We start from the raw sequence: 23,428 nt of genomic DNA, 5'->3' as shown, positions 1-23,428 counted from the left end.
GGATACATCATAACGATCCACGAGTTCATGATGACGACCATAAAACTTCTGTAGTGATGACTTCAATTTTGTAGCAACATAACCCTGTACCAGAAGCCTATTTGTTGGAGTTCTACAAAACGTCTGCGTAGTTTCTGCAAGTTCTGCCAAAACGTATGAATTGTGATATGAACACCCCATACGCAGATGCTGAAGGGATGTTGCCACAGATGAAAGGAAAATTGACAATTTTGAATGAAAAGTCATCACTTTTGTCGTAAAGTTTGGTCAATAGTTTTCCTTTACCATCGATTTCTAAGTGTAGATCAAGATATGAGGCTGACTTCACAGTGTCTGTAGTATCCTTTATCTCAGGTTCTTTGGGGTAGATGCAATGTATCGAATCCCCGAAATTAGGATTGTTTAAAGATAATACGTCATCTATATAGCGGAAACTGAGATTAAAGGATCTAGCCAAACGATATTCTTTCTTTCGGATCAGATCAGCTATAAAGTCAGCCTCATAAGAGTGAAGGAATAGGTCAGCAAGTAAAGGAGCACAATTTGTTCCCATTGGAATGCCGACCGTTTGTTGAAAAACACGTCCACCGCACTGGACAAATATGTTGTCGATTAAAAATTCCAGCATTTTGTAAATATCTTCCTCTGTATATTTGGAAGATGATTTGCGATTATTTTTTACAAAGTATGAGGAATCTCTACCAAGAACTATATATTTGTATTTAGGTGTACCATCTTTTTTGGAAAAACAACGATGTATAATGTTTTTAAGTCGGGATTTTAACTGAGTATGGGGAATAGAAGTATACAGTGTTGAAAAATCATAGGTTTTAATGCTATTATATTCAGATAATAGTCTTGAACTGATTGTCTCCAAAAGATCTTTCGAATTTTTCAGGATCCACATTGAATTAATACCACTACGGGAGTAACAAGTGTTGTGGTAGGACTGCAGACCCCCTTTGACAGTTGTGAGTATAGAAGTTAAAAGTTTTGAAAGAGGTTTGGTGGTAATTTTGCAGATCCAGCTATGAAACTTCGTTTGTATGGATTTTTGCGGAGTTTAGGAATCCAGTGCATAGACGGTAAATCATAATCATCGTCCTTGGTAGAGAGACCAAAAGGGGATAGCACAGATTTAAGGTTTTCCACAATCTCTTCTTTGGAGGGTGTGGTAGCAGTATAGGTCTTATCACTGTTATTATTTTCTAAGTCTACCTCTGATAATAAACATTGGATGTAAAACGTTTTGCAGACAAAAACAATGTTGTTTTGTGCTTTGACTGCTGGTACGACAACATATTTGTCATGTATAGTAGACAATGTTTTTGCTACATCGGGATCTTTGAAAACCGATGTAGCCTTGGCACTCATCGACCTACTTAAAACTTTCATTCGTTTCAAAATTAAAGACCTCACGGCCTTCAACCACTCTGACAGAGAATCAATGTCTTCTTGTTCTCGTTTTATCCATTTTCTTGCATAGTCCTCGACGGCATCCATAAGAACTTTAAAGTTATAATTCCAATTTATGGAGCGTGGTTCACGGTACTTGGGACCTTTAGAAAGGATATTACCTAGAGATTCGTTTTCGATGATGGTTAAATCTCCCGTAACGACGTGACCAGAAGGACCATATTTGAATGGAGAGTTTTTCCAAGAACAGTCAGGTGGTTTAACCTTGAAGTCCTCAATCTCGAGGTTCTGCAATAGCCTTTTATAATTGAAAATTTTGGATGCAATGGGTGAAGTATAGGAATATGAAATTCACATAGTTATCACTGAGAGAAAAAGAAAAAGTGAGTTCTCCTTTGAAAGATTTAAGTTTTTATCATAATCTGCAATAATGACTCCAGTGTCACTAATGTATCGTCTCCTCCAGTGTCACTTATGTATCGTCTGCTCCAGTGTCAATAATGTATCGTCTCCTCCAGTGTCACTTATGTATCGTCTGCTCCAGTGTCAATAATGTATCGTCTCCTCCAGTGTCACTCCGCTATAGCAGTGTAGAACTGTTTTCTGCCCTAATATCTCCTATATGTTGTTGCTTGTAATTTGCTGCTCCTAATGTTGAACTCGTTTTAAACTCGAACTATATATGATACATTTGCATTTTTGAGATTTTATAACAAAAATAAATCTTTTTTTTTTCGATTTGCATTATACAATATTTCCAGTTCTTGTTCATTGCCATTAGGTATAATCTTTAGAATGCGGGATATATATGAATAAAAATGACACCCCAGCTGAGAACTTTTCCCCGCTGAGGTTCCCTGTCCAATGGCCAAACTGAGAACTTTGTGTTATGTATCCTACACCAAGTGTACAGCGTATATAACATTGTGCAATTGAGGATGATTTCTTTAATCTGCAAGTACCAATAAAATATCATATCTTTCTTGAAAGAATTGTTTATAGCGTTGCTTCCTACCAAGAAAGAAAGACAGTCTTAACAAAACCCCAATTTTTATCCCAACTTAAAAGTTTTACGAAAAAAGGAACATGGTTGGCATTAATTATAGCTATATTGACCATATAAGTCCACTTATACTTTCTACAAATATAGATATAAAGGTTGAACCATTCAATTGTTCACCCTTACATCAACTGTAGTTAATGCTGTGAATTAAACGCGTGTCAAGTTAATTGTAGCCTACACATACTACGTATGAAGTGGATCAATTCCGGATGACGTGTTTATTTTAGGATTACCCTAGATCGTATACGTAATGGTGACAGCGCCACCGGGTCTACAACGGTAGACCTACCAAGATGATTTAGGGGAGGTTCTATGTACTGCAGAAAACTTACAAGTCATAAAATAGCACTAGTATCAAAGAAGTATCAGATTTCTACTTTATTACCGTAGAACACAGTTGACGGCGTTTAAAGTACAGAATTCTACCACTAACACCTGTTTTATAAGTCGAGAGCCCGAAAGTGTCAAAACCATTCACAATCATACACTAAAATAACCGTTGTTAGTGCTCTCTTAAGACGATATTTTAACCTTCATTTAAAAAATCCTCTTTATTGGTATCAAATCTAATAAGACATTTCTATAACTGATTATATTTCATCGTGAACGGTCAGAATTAAGGTTGCCCACTATGAAAAGAAATGTTCCACTTGAGCAGCGGGAATGAAAATGTAATGACAGATACCCTTGGATGATAGCCACCTGTTAGTAATACTTTTCTTCATTGATATTTATGTCGTTTACTATCTGTTTAAACCACTTCCTAACTGGTATTTGTCTTATTTAGTAATGAAGGCATTTTTAAATGTTGTTCTGTTAAGCGTGCCATTTAAACAGCGATATGACCAGAGGAATTCCGATGCATCTAGGGTAATGGCGGATTCAATACCATCCTCGTTAGTATGTTCTATTCTCGCACCTCTCAACGACTAGAAACTGTCTTTGTACTATGACATCTTTAATCCCATGGTATCTCTCATCAAAGAAAGCGCGTCCAAAACAAAGGAAAACTTTTACTTTCCTTCTTCAATTCTACTGAAATTGGAAACAATTCTGTCGGTGAAAATTTATACTTAGTCGGGTATTTTTTTTTAGCTCACCACCAAGTAACAGCATACGATATTCTCTTTTTTTGCTATGTCATTCTTAACTTATCAAAGAGAACAAATTTGGAAGTAGTCGCAATGTGCTCCCAAAAACACACACGAAAACAACGCATCACCTGACGGATGAAAAAAGGCGTATATATACCTGTTGAGAATGCGCATGAAACACAGTTGGTTACCAAATGGAACAAGGAGTGAAATCTTGTATAATTTGTAACAACTTGAGATATTTTATGCAAAATGTTTTTGATTTATGGGGTGAACGTCCGGTTCACCTCCATTTGAATCCACACCTGATGCAGAGATCACAATACTTTTTTTTTATTATTAAAAATGAAATTATATCAGCTCTCTTCCAATCTTGTATTCCATGATCAGATCATATCTTGATTACAAAATACAGACTCCACAAATCGGTCTGTTTTATCATCTACTCAACGGTTTATGCTGAAATATTGTAAACTGGAAAAATGCATATTTAATGGATCAAAGTGAAAACACTTTAGCTTTGATCAATATATGCAAATCTGTTCAGGCTTTGTCGTGATTTTGACTTAAATTAACAGCAAAGAGAAGCCTCAGTCATTACAGACCAATCGTATAGTTAATAGCAATGTAAACATTGTAGCCTTCAAAATCCATAGATTAGTTTTTTTTCTTCCAAATTTAGTCATTTTAATACGTCCTGATCATCAATCTAGCCCTGTCAGAGCTTAGCAGACAGTTCTTAACTGAAACATAATATATATGATATGATTATATTACATGGTTACCAAGAAATATCTAATTATCTGAAGTCTTTTAGTTCTATACGTGGAACCAATTAATATGAATGTAAATTATACGTAAATGTATGAATAATTATGACCATTATTACTTATTTCTAGGCTTTTCCCTATCATCATAACCTTTAACATGACTTCCCAGTAACAATTTTCCTAGCAGGAGTGTCCATCAGTCCACACCTTTTTTCGTCATGTCTATATATTTATATATGGCGTTGGACTTTGTGCAGGCGGTGTTGCCAAAGATGTCACAGCGATACGAGATCGAGACCTGTTGAGGGTACAACCAAAAATTTGACAGTTCTTACATCATTGAGAATTATATTAAATTATATACATACAAAACTAAATATGTTTAAAATCACCAAATGACAAATTTTTATCACAAGTATTTGGGATCGGAATTTTTTTTTGTTTTTGTTTTTTTTGTTTTTTTGTTTTTTTGTTAGAAGGAAAATAAAATACGAAATAATGTGTTATAACAGCAAATATTGCACTGACACTATTCATATGAAATTTTCTGATATATGGGGGTCGACAGGTATATAGGACGTCGACCCCCATATATCAGAAAACTTCATATGGATAGTATAAGTGCAAAAAAAGAACAAAAGGTGCCGACCCCAAGTACCTGTGATTTTTATGAGGGCAGTATTTGCCCTCTCGTGAGCTTTACTGATGTCACTTCCGCACAACTGTTCAAAACGTTATCCTGTTCATCGGTGAGTTCAAACACTTTATCTGCTGGTTAAAAAAAAAAGGTAAATATTTCATTACTGGTATAAAAATATGTGAAAAAAAAAAACAAAAAAGAAAAAAAAAAAAGATGTGACGACTCTATTCGCTACACTGCTCCATCGGATCAAATTGATATATGGAAGATATGTAAACGTATAGAAAGGTCTGAAAAATTCCCAACGATGTTAGAACTGTCAAATTTGCGATGCAAATGTTATCCCTCGGGCTGATAACAAGGGCAATATTAAAAATGCCATGTGTTAATCTTATAAATGTATAAATATCTGGAGCAAAGGTATCCCTTTAGCAAGAGTTTATATAATTTTGTTTGTTTTTTTTTTCGTTTTATTTTCTGTATATTTAGTGAGGATTTTTCCGTTGTACTTAAAAGAGGCAGTTCCCCTTTTTCAGTTTTTGCTTGTTTTGCTATGCTGTGCTGCATGTCAGTTTTTGTCATCTTGAAGATAGTATGAAAAAATACCCAAAGCGTGAGTTTGGCCGTATTTGTTCATTACGGACATAAAACATCATCTACTAGTTTTTATTTTTTCATGTATAAAACTTGATGTAGGAAAATAGCCATGTATTTTTTCTAAAAGTAAAACCCATGCATCTGTCGTATTAGGGGAAATATGAATTAAATAATAAATGGTTTAGCAAAAACAGAGTTCCGTTTCGATTTACAAATCTTCTATATGATAAATTTCAAATGCTGTACAACCGAAAAATATGTTATCATCAAACTGGTGAATAAAACATAATGGCATGTTTCCCATACAAACTAGACTGTATACAAGTTCATTGCAAAGCTCAGAAGTATGTAAATATAGGTAATACGTGTATTATCAAGCCCATATTTTGTGTAAAGAGATCTTTATTCAAGTTTGTCAAATACGTTTTATTTCCTCACTGTAGATTTTTGTATTGTATAAACTAGATATATTGGGTAGCAAGCAAGACCGCATTATTATTATTTTTATTTTTTTTTTTTTTGGGGGGGGGGGGTATGCAAAACACGATATAACAAAAAATGACAAAATTAAAAAAAAAAGATACGAAGTTTCCATTAGTAGATCCATTTACTGAATATGAAGTAAGGGTCCATGGGTAGATCTAGATTTACTGAGTATAAAGTAATTAAGGTTCCATGGGTAGGTCCTGGTTTACTGAGTATAAAGTAATTATGGTTGCATTGGTAGAAAGTGTTGTAATCGTCTTTAAATTTGCTTCAAATCAGCAATTAATTCAATGGAGTTGTCAACGTTGTTTAAAAGGTCTTACTTTTTTATCCTATAATTTGTATCTGTCTTGTTTCTTTTTAATTTGTTAATTCGTTTTTTTTTTACAGCTATAGCTATAATCATATTCATGTATGTGTCTCTCGAACCTTGTAATTATTTTTATTTTTTTTTGTGTGTGTATGTTCATTATGTTATGTTTTGTATTGTTGTGCAGAGCGTGTGATAATTTTTAGTATTCCAACAATAAACTTTGAATGGGCGAGTATGCTCTAGACGGCCAACATTTAACATGTTAAATGCCCGTCTTTAAGTCGTGCAGTTTTTTCTCTTATAAGGACGATCATGTATTTCTATACTTACGGTAATGAAAAGCAACTTTTCTTTTTTGTTTGTGATAATATTAACAATCAACTTGTCATATTGTCTCTTATCGTAGTAAGTATATTCCAAGTTATCCAATTTTAATCTTTACAAAACTTGGTCATAAGTAAAGGACCACTGATTTTTTAGATGAATTGTATTTTGTTTTCTAATATATTACGAATTATTCATACTTGAAAAGTTCGAACTTTCTAAAGCTGATTATCGCATTCTAATCTCGAAATCTTGACTGAAATCTTTTCTTTAAAAAATTACTTGCCCAAATCCAGAAAATCTAGAGCGTAAAACTGTTTATGTTTTATACCGCTTCATTACTTCAATAAGTATGCAAAGCTTAAAAAAACAATGGAAGAAGGAAAATCGATTTCAAACTTGGTACAGAAAATCACGTTACGGCCACGCTTCCGTCTTAATACGACGAATAAAACGTTCTCGTCCTCTTCTAAGATCATTGCTTCCATTTATCTATGAATCTGCGTAGATTTCTGCAGTTCAACAAAAATAATAGTGACTTCAGAATTTTGACCGGAAGCGCGGTTACGCATTCATTCTTTTCATTTATTGAATGCATGTTTCGATATAATTTACATTTTGCTAACATGAATTCGTTTGAAACTTCTAACTTTTTAAATTTTTACTTTTTCTTTTTTAATATTTACCTACAGATGACCAATTCGTTTTTGGTTTCTAGGCCTTTTTAATGAAATAAAAAGTAATAATGACACTTCTGTCGGAAATTGGAGGTATTCAGATTATGGTGTATATATGTTGTCCAATACGCAACGAATTTTCTACTGAAAATAATAGGGAAATATAATAAATACAAACTTATGGCCCTTGAATAATAAGGTTCAGGTATTCTTATTCTATTTTGGAGTTGTTTAATATTATATCAGTTTTTATATATATATTTTTTTACGGTTTTTGGTGTTTTTTATTCTATTTTTAATTCGATTGCTTTTGTATATTTATTAGTATAACCTTTGGGGGATATGGAGTCTTGGAATGTATGATTGACCTCGTTTACGTGACATTTGGTATGATTTATGGTCTAAAAAGACTTGTTTTGACTTGTGCAGTTATATTATTTAGTTTTGAAATTGAAAAGCTAGACTGCATTCTGACACTTTCAAGAATACCCCAAGGGTTATTTTTTTTTTAAAGTACTACATCATAGGTTTGTAGATTACTTTATTTTTGTTTGTGCTTTGAACTTCTAATTTCCTTCATTTAAGGTATATTAGCATTATAACATTTCTGCACATGGTGATTGCAAGAAAATATTTAACGTGTTTTTCAGTTTTTTTTTATTTGAATTCTAAGCAGTATTCAATTAATTGTTCTATCACTCCTGCTCCTATGCTAAAATTCGAATATAGAGCTTAAAAACATGGCGTACAAGTTTAACTAATAAGCAACTACACAAACTCAAAAAGATTATGCAAAAACAGTATGAATAAGAATTTTTTTTTAAATCAAATGCATTTAACACACGTTTTTATCTTGCTTCTAGTTTCTCACAGTTTTTGTTTTTTTTTCTTCTTAAAGTTAATCACAATATTGCGATTTCATAGTATTTTTAATTTCCATTCCAAAAACAGGGTTCTCAATGTTCACTATAATTTACGGTTATCTTAGGACAATCTAGTTTTGGATAATCCGGAGATGGATTCGACTTTAGATTCTTTCGAAAACCATCTAATGGCATAAATTATTTTATACTAAAAGTACATAAGATAGCTAAGATGGGACCAATTCAGGACATATTCTATGTTAAGACCTTTTAGATAACACGAGTGAAATTAGAGACATGTCCTTATATGGTCTTGAAACATTTATTACTCTCAAGATACATTCGATGACAAGGCCCTAGGACCAAAATTGTGTTTGTTAGATAAAAAAGGTGTCAAGGTACCGAGGTCTGTCAAATAAGTCGCAACGGCAGAAAAAAAACCAAGACTATTCTAAGTTCTCAATGTACCGAATGTAGTCACTATTGTTATTTACTTTTAAACACTAAATCATAAGGATTGTGAAATCTCCAGAAAATTCATTGGCATAACTCCCGAACAGAACTTACTCAACGGTAGAACTACACTTGATTCGTATTTAGTGATTCAAAGGTGCCGAAAATCACAAAATATTCATAAGTTTCTCTTACACTTGAAACATCATATGCCATGTTGTCGAAAGTATGGCCTCTTTAAGCGTCCTCAGCTAAGACCAAACATGTTGGGTTTTAAAACCCCTTCGATTACACAGCCTAGATTCTGTCTTCAGATGGTCCTAGATCGAATGACATTTTTAATTTATCGTCATTCTTATATACATGTACAATTTAATCAAAATAAAATCATGATATAAATAAATTTGTCTTTGAACATTACAAAAAAAACTAAACATCTTTTCAATAATTACATGTACTTATAGAAATTTCTGTTGCTAATAAGACAGGCTCGACAACGATCCTACACCCACACACAAATTCGGAATATAGCATAAGATATCATATGATTAAGACCACCTAAAATATATCCTGGACATTACTTTGACAATATCTCATTTTTAAAGAATTTATCAACCGCTTTGTATTTGAATATATGTATAATTCCATGACGGGATCCCTTTTGTGGCTAACAAAAAGAACATAATCTTTATGGAAAGTAGCGTCTTCTTATATAAAATATACAAACCATTTCTAAGTGTAAAAGACTAACTAGTTTACAGTCCAGTGTTATAAGTAATCCATTGTACGTTTTGTTACTTATATCATTGTCAATTTCATTTTATATCACGGAAGTCTGATGCACTACTACACAACTCATTCCAAACTGAAAAACGCCATAAAATCTAGCGTTTAATATCACCCCTTCAGCTTGTGTCTATAGAAATAAGTTTGATATTAAACAAATGTAATGAAATAAGTAAATGATTTGATTGTTTACAATTTAATCTTATGTATTTACTACAGACAAATAATTTGTGTGTTTCATCTAAGAATTATGTGTACATAGTCTTTGCTTACTTTATTTTTTTAATCTTTGTGTGAATTGATACGACTACATGAATCATTCAATAACTAGACTAGTGCCCCAGAGTTGAGGTTTCCGAATAATGCATGTCTTGTATGTGGAGAGGATACTGAATAAAATAATAATAATAATAATAATAATAATAACAATAACAAACTAAAACAAAACAGAATAGCACACTTACCAATGGGCATGGATGAGAACAATGATGGATATAGTTTCTGCGTCGTTCAGGCATGGATGAGAACAATTGATGGATATAGTTTCTGCATCAAATAAGAAATACACATACACATATATGTCGAAACTATTGTAAGAACCACAGGCCCTTGGGACCAGGATTTTTTTTTCTTTTTTTATCACAAAAAATATTACTAAATAATTTTGTTTCCATATTTCAGTTATTATGTGTGTTCTCAGACATGTCCGCTTGCTATTTAACGGTAAAGAAGTTAGAACTGCAGAATTAAAACAATACTCGTATTTAAAATCCGATTAGCTTGATAAAAAATAGGACTTCTGCACTCGTGTGTATATTACTTGCATAACCCAGATAAATGCCAAGTATTCAAGTCCACGAAGAGGCTCGGAACTTATCGCAGGTACTGCAATTTGTTGTATTATTTAACCTTAGCGTAGCCGTAACAGATCGTACCGTAATTTTGAACCATCTACATTTTAATTTTACCGTCGACGGTTCTTAATTTTCACTTTTTGCAGAGGATGCAATTTAAAAAAAAAACAATAAAAAAATGAAATTATTTTTTCTATATCTCTTTACAAATGCGAAACAAAATAGGACATTTAATATTCCTGCGTTAGGATTTTACAATGTCGTAAATTGTCGAAATATATATGTTTGTTACTACCATCCATGCGTGTTATCTAGTTTTAAGACATTGTGAAGACTTATACATACTATACTATACTGACTTATTCACTTTCGTATATACAGGAAAGAAAACATAAATAAGATTATAATCTGTCAATATTCATTAATACATCCATATCCTTAAAAACTAAAACAAACCAAAATTTAAACTTAGTACAATATAAATGAATGAATTTTGTATCAATGTCAAGGTACACCTTTTTTTGGAATTATTATGTAGACGTAATGATTTTAAATGTTTATATGTTAAAATATATTTGTATATTTGATGAAAAAAAAAGAAAAGAAAACTTCAATTGTATTTAAATAACAATTTGCATCAATATGATAATTACTTATATTGTTTCTTCCTATCTTAAAAAATGCATTGTACACTAGACAACTGCAAAAAGGCTTCAGGTTGTTTATCAATAATTACAGATTGTTTATATAACATGGGCCCTTGTACATGAACATTGTAATACAATAATTAAAAAAAACATACGAGAATAATGATTTAAAGTTGAAATATACAAATCACAAAAATAGAACAAAATTTAAACAATATGTGTTTTAATTAGTTTTGTACTACACCTTGTTACTACAATTAACCTCCTGTGGGCCCTAACTGGTAAACATAATGAAACCTTTGAATTAATATGTCATTGACGAAATGTACTTCAATGTCCAATTTAAGTCTACTAAAGGTCATTGACAACACAAAATATATATATCAGTAAACCTCGATGTGTATAAACAACGGGGCAGATAAAAACCCAGGCCTTCTAAAGACTATATGACATGTTTTAGAATGGTCTTAGGATATTCTGCCCGCCGTACGTTAAAACATCTGTTTGTTTTTATCCTTCAGGACATCTATGATCATCGTAAGATAAGACGTGGTGTTAGAATGCGCCAAATAAGTAAACAAGCATGGCAAGTGTCAGTGGCGGATCCAGAGGGGTGCAAGGGTTGGCACCCCCCCCTTTTTATTGGAAAATTTGTCATTTTCATGTGTAAAATTGACAAAAAATGGCAAATAATGTCCTAGCATCCCCATTTTTCTGAGGAACCCCGGCTGGCACCCCTCCTTTTCAAATTGTCTGGATTCACCCCTGTGTGTATACACAGATCAAATAGAGCAAGACACCCATTAGGAAAAAAGATCCTAACTAAAATACCATAAAGACTTAAGTCAAATATGTAGTTCTAGTATTTTCGTTTCCATTTGATTAAAATATTAATTTAGATATAATAAAATTCTACAGGTAGATATGCAATTTCTAGTTATATGAAATGTGTGTTTCTGTGGTTTGTATATTTCAACTTTAAATTATTATTCTCGTATGAGTTAATGATTGTATTATAATGTTTATGCCACTTATCCGCCCATGATGGATAAACAATGTTCTCATTTACACTATATGTGCAATAACTCATTATGGTAATCATAAGACTATCTTTATAACGATGGTAATAACACATTATGGTCGTCATAAGGCTATCTGTATAACGATGGGTTGTGAGATATATCAGTTGTAAAACTTAAGCTTCATAAGACTGCGCTTAGTAATGACATGTCCTAGGATATAAAACAGGCCCCTGGACACCAATGGTCATTCTTCTAGTCATAATTAGGTCCTTAAGAAACAGTGTTAAATGTCGCTGAAAGTAGTATCTCGTCGGGGCATGTTTGACAGGTTGCTATAACAGAAATCATTCTTTAGGATGTATGGCATTAATTGCAAAAATGCAGAGATTTAACATGTATTATTGGCACAAATGATACATTGCGCAAATAAAAGGTAAATTGGCGCAAGCATAGAACAGCCCTTAGACCAAATGTGCATTGGCTTGGGACTAAGTCGGAACAGACTACCAACTGTGCATTGGCTTGGGACTAAGTCGGAACTTAGACTACCAACTGTGCATTGGCTTGGGACTAAGTCGGAACTTAGACTATCTGTCAATATGATCTTCGTACCAATTCTCGATTCAGTCGAGATGAAAGTATTCATGTCAAGATACATAATTCTTTATACTTCAATCATGTGTTCAGAAACAGTCGAATTCTTGATTTTAAGAACAATCAGTATTTTCTGAAAGATTACTTTTGTTGCAAAGGAAAAACTAAGCAAAAACTAAGCACCAATTTTAAAGCATTTGATATCAATGAAATCCTTAGTTTCGGATTTGTTTATATATATTTATATTCTATATATTTGAATTAATAAGTACCTGACAACTGAAACTTCAAATTTCAAATGTATATAATCCAAGTAACCAAATGAATAAAATTACCGTTAAAACAATTCGCATTCACTTCATGTATACACTTCAATAAAATAAACGTTTAAATAATTCTCGTGCATTCACTACATGTACACTTTAATAAAATATATGGTGTGAAATATTGTATATTTGTATACGAGAGGTGAGTCTTAAATAAACTATTTTTCTGTCAGTCTGTTTGTCTATCTGCATTCACTACATGTACACTTTTATAAAATAACATGAGCAAAAAAAGTCAATAGAAAATTAAAGAAGATTAAGGCACGTGGACCATCGTAAGTAATGTCTTTGTGGCCTAATTATGATTTCCTTAGAAAACACAAAATATCATTGAATAAAATTAAAGTCACCAACAGTATTTTATAATTAGAGTAAACATAAGAATTAAGGAAGACCGTTTACTTTATTGAATTATGTTGTTCATATATACAGAATATATTGTTCCGGTCGTAACAAATGCTTCCAGTACCAAGTCAGGACTGTTGCAGTGGTTTCTAACTTTCCTGTTTTTACCCTGATATTGCCGTTATTCCTTTTGTCTATTGCCTTGTGTTTTATCAGTCATTTTGTTATTACCATTCATTTACCACAACCTTTACATAAATTATGAACTTATGTACAATATTAGGGTATTGCCAAAAAAAAAAAAAAAAAAAAAGCCTGTATGTGTAGAGGGCTTTAGGGACCGGGGAGAATGCAAGTCTCTGCCGAGCACTTTCCACTTCCGGCGCCGAGTACACATACAGGTTTCATTTTTCGACGATATGGTTTTTTTTTATCCTGCAATGAAAAAATGATTTTAAATGGGCGTCATTCTTTTCTACAAGGTTGCATTGCATTATTTATGCCAAAGACTAATTCTTTTATTTGCGCTATTTTTCGAGTCACCGTTAGGTATAGGTGGATATATCAAGTTTCATGTATATAGTTTGAACGATTTATACTCATAAAAACTGTAAGCCTCAAATGTAGAACTAGGGACTATATATTACTAGTTACATAAAGTCATTTGCGGTAGAACAGAGCTGTAAAGTAATTTAGTGCTTTTGGTACATGTTAAGGTGACTAAACATTCTGTTTTATGCTGTTTATGGACTTTCAGTGTTTAAACCTTAAACATTAAATGACTTATCCTGCTCAAAACCCAACCTCCCCCGTGGTGAGCAGGGGTATATTATTTTGTAACAGGTAATGCTGGCGAACAGAAAGTATGATTTTCATCTGTAATTGGCTTAAATTAAATCTTTTGTTTTTGGCGGAAATGAAATACTAATTGGCGCAATTTTACTTTAAAAGAACATTTCTCGTGATGATTGTATGATCCTTGAATTGGTAAAAATATTTTTAAAACATTTTTGAACATTTTATACTTTATTGTAGTATTTTTTCTGTAAGTAATTTTGATATAAGAACATTCCAAAATTAATTAGTTAATTAATCAAAATAGGTTTATTAAACGCCTATGCCCATTAAATAATGCGTTTTTTTTGGGGTTTTTTTTTTTTAAATATGCAATTAGGTAGAGTTTGATAAATTATAATTGATCTCTATCGTGCACTGCCGAAAAGATTTTATATTGTTTCGCCAAATACTTGATGAATCCCCGGCTTCATAGCAATCTTACAATTATCGGCGGGGCCTAAAATACAGACAAAATGTACATGTACATAAATGCAGCACTGCTATACTCGCTTTGTATTTGTACATGAAGGTGATAATTGCAGAAAAATATATAGTTAAAAGCGTTTGGAATTGGAAATACTTTTGTCAACCAAAACGATTATGGTTATCTTGCACATTTGATAAATATTTCAAAAATTAAATATGTAGGAAATATTGTTATAATCTACATTTTAATGGAACGTTTATCTTCGTTTTGTTCGAAAAGCGGTTCTGGGGCGAACGGTCTGGACGCATTTGTACGTAGTCCTGATGGGGACATACAAAGAAAAAAAATTGTGCGCATAAAATATTATTGTTTTCTTTGCATGTTCCTATCATGGCTCCGTACACTTGATGTACCATTTGTAATTATAACGTGTTTAAAAATAATTTCAAAAACTACAAATGATAGACAAGTATTATATAGAGATAAACTTGATTACATTTGTTTCAGTAACTTATTTTTTAGATAAGGACGCAAACCGAAGCTAATGAAAGGTCACGTTTGAATTAGAAAATAAAATATGTCCGCAAAATATTGTTTAAAATACATACAATAAAGTTAAAGCCGAGATATTTGCATTTATTTGTTGTATTTAAGGAATTTTTCTCACTTTTATGTATTTTTATCACCTGTATTGTATAAACATTGAAAGGTGACAGACTTCATTTGGGATTTTGTCCCAGAAATATAAGTTTATTTAGTATTTAGCTATGTTTGAATAGAGATGGTTGTTTTTGTTTGTATATCCCTAACGTCTTAATAAGTCTGAACAATCGATCAACAAACACCAAGTTAATAAGCAAACATACATTAAAATCTTCTCTAATGTCCCACTAATTGGTTTTCAAAAAAGTTCGTAGATGAAAGCTTTGGACATGGGCCGGCGATTGATTTCTTCGGTAAAGTAAACATCGCCGTTTTCCGGGCAAATATTTGTCGATGTGGACATGGGCTTTGTCAGTCTATAGGCACCAATTATTTATATATTTGTTTTTAAAATGTCATTTGTTCACACTACAAAAATTCTCATGATCTACACCAATAAATTTTACTTTTATAAAAGAACATTTCTCGTGATGATTGTATGATCCTTGAATTGGTAAAAATATTTTTAAAACATTTTTGAACATTTTATACTTTATTGTAGTATTTTTTCTGTAAGTATTTTTGATATAAGAACATTCCAAAATTAATTTGTTAATTAATCAAAATAGGTTTATTAAACGCCTATGCCCATTAAACACAGATACACATACAACTCGTCATAATATTAGAACATGAAAAATCAAATTACTAAAGTACTCCTATTAAGATTTGTTTATAGCTGGAATTAAAAAAAAATAATTGGAGATATTTGCGTTTGTGTAGTGGATTTTTCACAACAAAACTCTGAGAACCTGGGCTTGAGATAATACATGAAAGTAACTTGGACAGTTAAAATGTTTGTAGTCACTTACACCAGAACTTATTTGATTTACTTAATCGAAAGTCACTTACCCGAAAATGATCACACAAAGAATTATACCCGTGAAAATATTAGAATTTACATATTATATTTATGTCGTCAAGAAAGCAGTAGATTTTGTCACTGAAATAAAGTGATAAATGTTCTCTAAAATTAGATGGTTCAAAAACAAAAATAAAATTGTGGGATGCTTTTATCAAATGTCGTGGAATACATCCAAGTCTCATTTTGTACAGTGAAAGAAGAACATACAGATCTTCTGGAGGACTCTATAAACATTAATTAAATTCAGTTTAGTGTATTCTTAGACAGTCTAGCATCATTTAATTGTTAACATATCTGGTGAAATTAATTATTTCAGTCAAATTTACGTACAGAATATTTTCATGATTTGCAAAACTTTCCACAGAGGACACTGTTTTCCATTTTTTGTCTGTTTTTCAACGTTTCAACTTTTTCTGGCAGTAATTCTTATATGCTTTTATAATCACTATTTTTTCTTTATTCGTACAAAAATCTATGTATAAAAGGAAATATGATAAAATAATAATAATAATAATAATAATAATAATAATAATAATAATAATAATAATAATACAATGTAACAATAATAATAATAATAATAATAATACAATGTAACAATAATAATAATAATAATAATCGCTCCACTATAGGTAATTTTTCCAGTAATTCTAATTAAAAGTTGATAAGAATGACGTATTTCCATTTTGGAATAACCCTGTACAACGAACGAAATAGTCGTATACTGATCAGAGATATATCGGGTATTTTCAATATTACACACGTTTAAATTACATACATTTAAGTGGCATCTAAACTGACACAAAGACAGTGGATTTATATGATTAACATAATTGTTAATAAAATGACAACATAGACATGCTTTTAACGTCGATTTTCCGACAAAATTTCATCGGATTTCAGAATTAGGTAAAAAAAAAAGAGAATAAATTATTTATCATAATTGTTGGAAATAATGTTGAGGTGCATATGTGAAAAAAGACCATGTCTTTATAATTCGTTTCAAATCACTCTGCCTTCCGTTATAAAATGTCATCTGTTTTTATATATCTAATTCTTACACATGCATGTGCTTAGAAATCAAAATTATGGTAAAATTATATCATTTCAATTTTGTATAATTACTATACCAGTACTAAAAATCTTACAAATGGAGAAATATTAAAACAGTTAGGTAATCATTATACAGTACATAAATAATTCACACTTTCGTTATATTGTCTTTATATAATGCCGGTAATAATTATCATGTTCAACAAGTTTTTTTTTATCTGAATCTTCTGAAAAATGCCCTAAAATGAAACACTGAATTTGTTTTGTTTTGAATGTGGCTAACTCAAAATATAACAAGTTAAAGTATAGCCTTCGAAAGTGCAGATTTGATAGTATAATCAACACTTTATGACAATTTAATAAATCCTCTTTATTATTGTTTTAAATAATAATTCAAACAATCATAAGCCTGTTAAGCTGGCTGGAGATTTTTTAAAATATGTAAATGTAATAACGTTATGTTAATTCAGGTTGCACTTTGATAAATAATACCTCTTCTTTTTCTAAACTTATATACTCATCTCCTTACTAGAAACTGCTCAACCGTGGTAAATTGTTTCGAAGCAAGTATCCAAAATCTTCTAAAAAGTAGAAAAGTAAAAAAAAAACAAAGAACCTTTTGTTTTCTTATAGCTAGAATTAACACAATTAACAACTTACTTGCATATACAAGTCATATGTCCGAGAAAAATGCACGACAGAAAGCATTTCCAACATAATACACCGTTAACTAGAGTATTTTGTTCATATATGGCCTATTCTAAGCTGTGTACAGCACAAATACAAAATTATATTTGTTCAGCACAAATAGTTATAAACAGTTTAAACAAAGACGTTTCAAATCGTAAAATTACATGCATTCAAAACTTTGTTTGAAATTAACTCTTTGAAAGCGATATTCATTTTTTTTTCATGTGTACTTGTAGAAAAAAAACAGTTTTAGACACTAAGTAAATATAAATTAACTACTCCAAACTCTGTTTAGGATGATTGGAGAAGGTAGTGTATTTAGAACGTCACATGAATAGCTTCGTAAAGTATATAGCTAATTTTTTTTAAATTGCCATTTTGCTGATATATTATTCTGCGTTTATATCATTGCAGGCAATGTTTTATATGGTCATATGCTTTGTAACCATCTACATTTCCTGATAAAACTTAACATGAACCAGGACTCTAATCCTTACTACCTAATATTTTCGATATCAGCTACCGTGGTGATACTGAGAAATAACGACAATTTCAAACCACGACTAAATGCGTGTCAAATCGGCGGTAACGTCGCCGATAAATTGAATAATATCAGTCTTAGACGTCTCTACACAACTTCACCACTCGCCATATCAGGCTCGCTGTGCTATTTCCTTTCTTTACTTCAAAACTCACATTTCTGTATGTCTTAATGTTCGACCTGATGACCGAAATGGATTATTTAATACTTTTTAGCTTATAAAGTTGTGAAATAGAATACATGCATATTGAAACATGTGCTACTTATGCATTCATTAGCTTCGATTTGTTTCCTACAAAAAGATCCCTTATATATCGTTCAATGACCAAACAAGTCCATACACATCGAGTAGCAATATAACTGTACTGTTTCCTTAAGTGTGGTGGTCTTATGAAATACTAAAAAAATTGTATTTATTTGACAAAACTTCAGATTTTGCCTGAATACAAAACAATGAATATATTCCGAATAGTAATTGTATATATGTGGTTTATGTATTGTTAAAGTTTTGACTGTACTGTACCGAAAATCATAACAGCTGAAAACCATTTAAATGATCCACTAAGTCAATAATTATTTATCCTTATTTATTTATGTGATATTTTGATAGTAAAAAGCCAGATTTAATACATATAAATGTATTGAAGGGCAATGACCAAAGACGCCGCCAAATAGAACGCGTTAAAAGGGGACACGGTGTTTATGTTAGGACCGTTATTTTCTCGGTGAAACGAAGGCTGTGATCATAGGTGTAACTGGCTTCATAATAAATCCCATTACCTAAATCTTAATAACCTGAATTAATATATTATTATTGCTATTACATTTAAAAGGATTTATCACAAAAACAGACATCACTTGTCAAGACTCATTAAAAACGCGTTCTGTTGTAGCGGGGATTTTTTTTACAGACAGCCAAAGACTTAAAACCACCACAAATGTTCAAATAATATTTTTGCTGATCATCTTTTGTGTATGAAAGCGATATATCTATAGAGCCCTGACATGCAAAGAAACAAATGTGTCCATATTATTACATCTTGGAGTAAAATATGATATATATATGATGTACACATAAACTGTTTATTCCATGTCCCTTTCCCGTTAATATCGATTTTTACTTGAGGACATGACACAAAGCAGAGAAATGTTAATTAACTTCTATAAGAGACCATAATGCGTCAGAATTTAAAAAAAATATAATAAACTTTCTAGAAACTAAGAAACAAATACATTTTTTAAGCCAGCTCTGTACATTGACTTATGACCGTCCCGTGTATATATAATTGGCACGTTAGTGTAATCAATGGCTGTCCACAACTAGAAGTAAAATAGTTAAAATATAACCCTTTTCACCCCAAGAAAGAGTATATGAAAAATACAAATAAATATTTTTCTATTTTTTTTTTATCATTTTAAATTTCAAATTTTGTAAATAAACACTTCACAAAAATGAATCTCAACCGGTTCGGACTGGACATCTGGTTACTGCAAGAGGAAAACAATGGTCGAACGATTATTTGAACAGACAGACGTGACTAGCAATGGATACTGAGATTTAAATAAGAGAGTGGAAGAAGAGGCTCATCTGTTCGCGTTAGCCAAGTACAAAGACTTTGTGAAAAAGTTTTCCTCACTATTTGGGACACACTACTGCTTGTCCAGTTTTCATGTATTAACTATGTTTGATATCAAATGCAGAAAGAGAGATCGTTTGAAGATTGGGGTTTAGTTAGACGCTCATACATATGGGAAACACGAGGGGGAGATTCCAGTGAATACAGACATAATGGAAAAACAGACCAGAAACAGACCATCTTCTGATTGATTCTATTCTTTTCTGTCAATGTCTGCAATTCTAGTCCTCAACCCACCCAACCTCTTAATAAAATGATTGGGCTTTGAAAGGAAACACGTTGAGGCATGGGCCATTTATTTTTTCGTAAGACACACACACACACACACACATATATATATATATATATTTTCAATCGTCTAAATAAGTCAACAATCACTCTTACAGGGCTTACCGGGTGATGGATCAGAGAAAAAAATGCATAATCATACTTATGTGTTCACAAGTTAAGGAAACGCATTCAATGTCATTAGGTTAAACTTGGTTTCTTAAAAATTAACATCAGGTAACCAGCTCCCCCTTCCTACCCCTTAAATCTAATAGTCGTGCCAAATAATTTTAATGCGAGTTTACGGCCCTAACCCGTGAATATTTTAGTTGAAGCCAGCTTGGCTTCGGAGAAAGATATGTAGAACTAATAGAGAAGATACACAACAATGTTCTGACGTCTACATGACTTAAAAGGTTGCACGTGCAGCCATATTTTAGTTAATAACGACAACTCTTTTATATCTAGCATTGATTGGCTAATCAAAGTAAATTAAATAAGGAAATAGAAAACCGCACACGAGTCACTACTTCCGGTGCTGTCATTGTTTAATTGAACGCCTAGTAAAGCGAGTCACTGTGATAAACATAATAATGTATACTGAACACTTCAAACAACACAACACAAACACGTATTCATATCTTAACAAATAAGGTCAAGTTCTGATTTACTGTGATCAGGTGTTTCTCTAGTAAATATCTCCTTCTCCTAGAGCTTAGAAAATTCATTGATAATTTTGGTACTGTTATAAATTCTCCTTTTTCTTATTCACATTTCCTCCAGCTAACAACTGAAAAGCAACAATTAAGAATTGGTTAATTAAGGTACATTTTTTGTTGTTGAATTAATTAAAAATGGTTTTAAAATAAGCCACTTTATAAAGCGGCCAAGTTACTCGTATTAATCGTCACGAACCGAGTAAATACTTTAAAAGTTTGCTAATTATAGTTGTGTTATTTTGTGATGTCTTGGTGGTATAGGCCTAATGGAGTTCTTCATTTGTAAACTTGGAAATTTTAACTTTATCACGAATCAGCTGTAATCAATACAGACCACTCACGACATCAACAAAAATGTATTCTACATTACTTCAACGCGCTACGGATAAATATCGTGTTCTTTAATACTTATCATTGAAAGGTGTATATTCTGGTTATCCATATCAGAGAGGAAGACGAAAATACGCTTAATTTCACATTCGTCACCCCTTCACCAGACAGAACTATAACATTTATTGGCATAACTCGAACGTTCCAAGCTCCCAGTAAAATGTTATTTTATAGAGCCAAACACACTAATTAAAGGCAATAAATACTGACAGAACGTTGTATTAAATATAGGACACTTATCACTTTGGATAGATACCTGAACATGGCTTATTAATTCGACAGTTCTGTTTACAATAAAACATTTTTGAGAGAAGTCCAACTTCAATTGATGTGAATCAGATCGACAAACCAAGTTATTTCTCTTGTATGGAACAGATCGACATGTTAAACCAAGATCTATTGCATGGAACAGATCGACATGTTAAACCAAGATATTTCCCTTGTATGGAACAGATCGACATGCTAAACCAAGATATTTCCCTTGTATGGAACAGATCGACATGTTAAACCAAGATATTTCCCTTGTATGGAACAGATCGACATGCTAAACCTCTTGTATAGAGAATGTATAAATAAATAATTGTCAATGATATTGGAGTTTTTCGTTATGTCAGATGGAAGTAGTGTTTCACAAATAAGGAGGTCATTACAAGTTGTTTCGACGAAAGAACTCTTATTTTAGGAAAAAATAAAGTTTTTTTTTCTAGTCCTGACTAATGACACGGTTACCAAGATTCGTAAGCATATTGGCCACCCAGACGGGATTAGACCAAGTCGAATTTTTCAACTTATCGTTTTTATTCATATTTTGTTTTTTCGCTTAAAATAGCATGTAGATATGAAACTTAATGAATCAGACTTTTCATATAAAATATATAAAAAGACTCACTTAATTGTCTTTGAAAAAGTTGAACATGCCAAGGTTGTAATGCGCGATACATGAAATAATGTAAAGGAGGGCATTTTGTCCGAACATCATTAATTACGCAAGATGATACTTTAATGAGCGAAAATTTCTCAAAGAAAATATGAATCTGAAATTAACGACGTGACATAAACTTTGACTACTAACACTGTGTAACCAAGTAGAACCACAGAGTATATCAAAACGTCTAGTGATTGATTACAACACCCTTTGGTGATAATTTTATAGAAAAGCAATACAAATAATAAAATAAAAAGAAGATGTCAAAATGTTATGGAGAAGATTGTGCCAATTTGCCACATGTTGGTTGTAGCTGATTTTATTAGAGTTGATAATAAAGATAACTTCCGTGTTGATGGTAATTTGATAATCCATTCCAAACTGCAGATATTGTATTGTATTTTCAGATATTTTGATCTCATTGCCAAGACAGACAACAAATTGAACTAAATTAGAAAATCACCTTTGGACATCTCCTGTGTAATTCCCTGTCAGTGCCACAGTGTTTAGGACAATAACTAACAAGATTCCAGATGTAGTGTATACCTTTGGTTTTAGTATTGTATTATTCCCAATTCTAGCCACATTTCCGTTAGAATTCATCTTTAGTTCACAGAATGACCAGAATATAACAGACTCCTGTTACAAACCTAAACTTACAAACGGGAATATTAGGAGTACTAAAGGGGACGATAAAATTATATACGAAATAAACTTAGACAGAAGTCATAGCCAGTAATATACAGAGGTTTTATTTGTAAAACAATGTATGTACACACAAAATATTGACTAAGTTTATTGATTAAGCAATAACCTGACGCACCTTGACAAAGATAGTAACATTGGTGAAGATGGCATGCCAAGAGCCGAGATAACGTTCCTGTGCTTTACCCCTTCACAAAGGATTACATACGTCCGTCCTATACCCACGACACCGGATGGAAACCAAAATATGACCAATATAAAACTGTAAATTACTTTGAAACCCTGAGATTTCTGGTTTTTATAAGTTATAGAGATTTCCTGTCATGTTGGTAGAGCCCATATGTCAGAGAACGAGTTATATATTCCCTCCAATAAACCGGGTACTTGAAAACCTATAAAACCC

At 32.0% G+C, this 23,428-nt stretch overlaps 1 long non-coding RNA gene across 5 annotated transcripts; it reads right to left on the bottom strand.

Moving 5' to 3' along the window:
* Window positions 1–1,810: 1,810 nt before the first annotated feature.
* Window positions 1,811–23,052, bottom strand: LOC148623471 (uncharacterized). Of its 5 annotated transcripts, none has more exons than XR_015919442.1 (6): window positions 22,784–23,052; window positions 17,812–21,076; window positions 9,947–10,028; window positions 9,424–9,561; window positions 5,002–5,114; window positions 1,811–4,316 (listed from the first exon to the last, which is right to left on the bottom strand). It is a non-coding gene; the product is annotated as an uncharacterized LOC148623471 (long non-coding RNA). The 5 variants fall into 5 exon arrangements; XR_015919443.1 differs by having other exon boundaries at window positions 5,002–5,111; XR_015919440.1 differs by lacking the exon at window positions 5,002–5,114.
* Window positions 23,053–23,428: the final 376 nt, after the last annotated feature.

The sequence above is a fragment of the Perna viridis genome, chromosome 2 (assembly GCF_037379345.1).
Source record: "Perna viridis isolate PV_CMFRI_1.1 ecotype Kerala chromosome 2, ASM3737934v1, whole genome shotgun sequence".
Classification (NCBI taxonomy): domain Eukaryota; kingdom Metazoa; phylum Mollusca; class Bivalvia; order Mytilida; family Mytilidae; genus Perna; species Perna viridis.
Note: the sequence above shows the minus strand (reverse complement) of the source record. Positions and strands in the feature narration are given on the sequence as shown.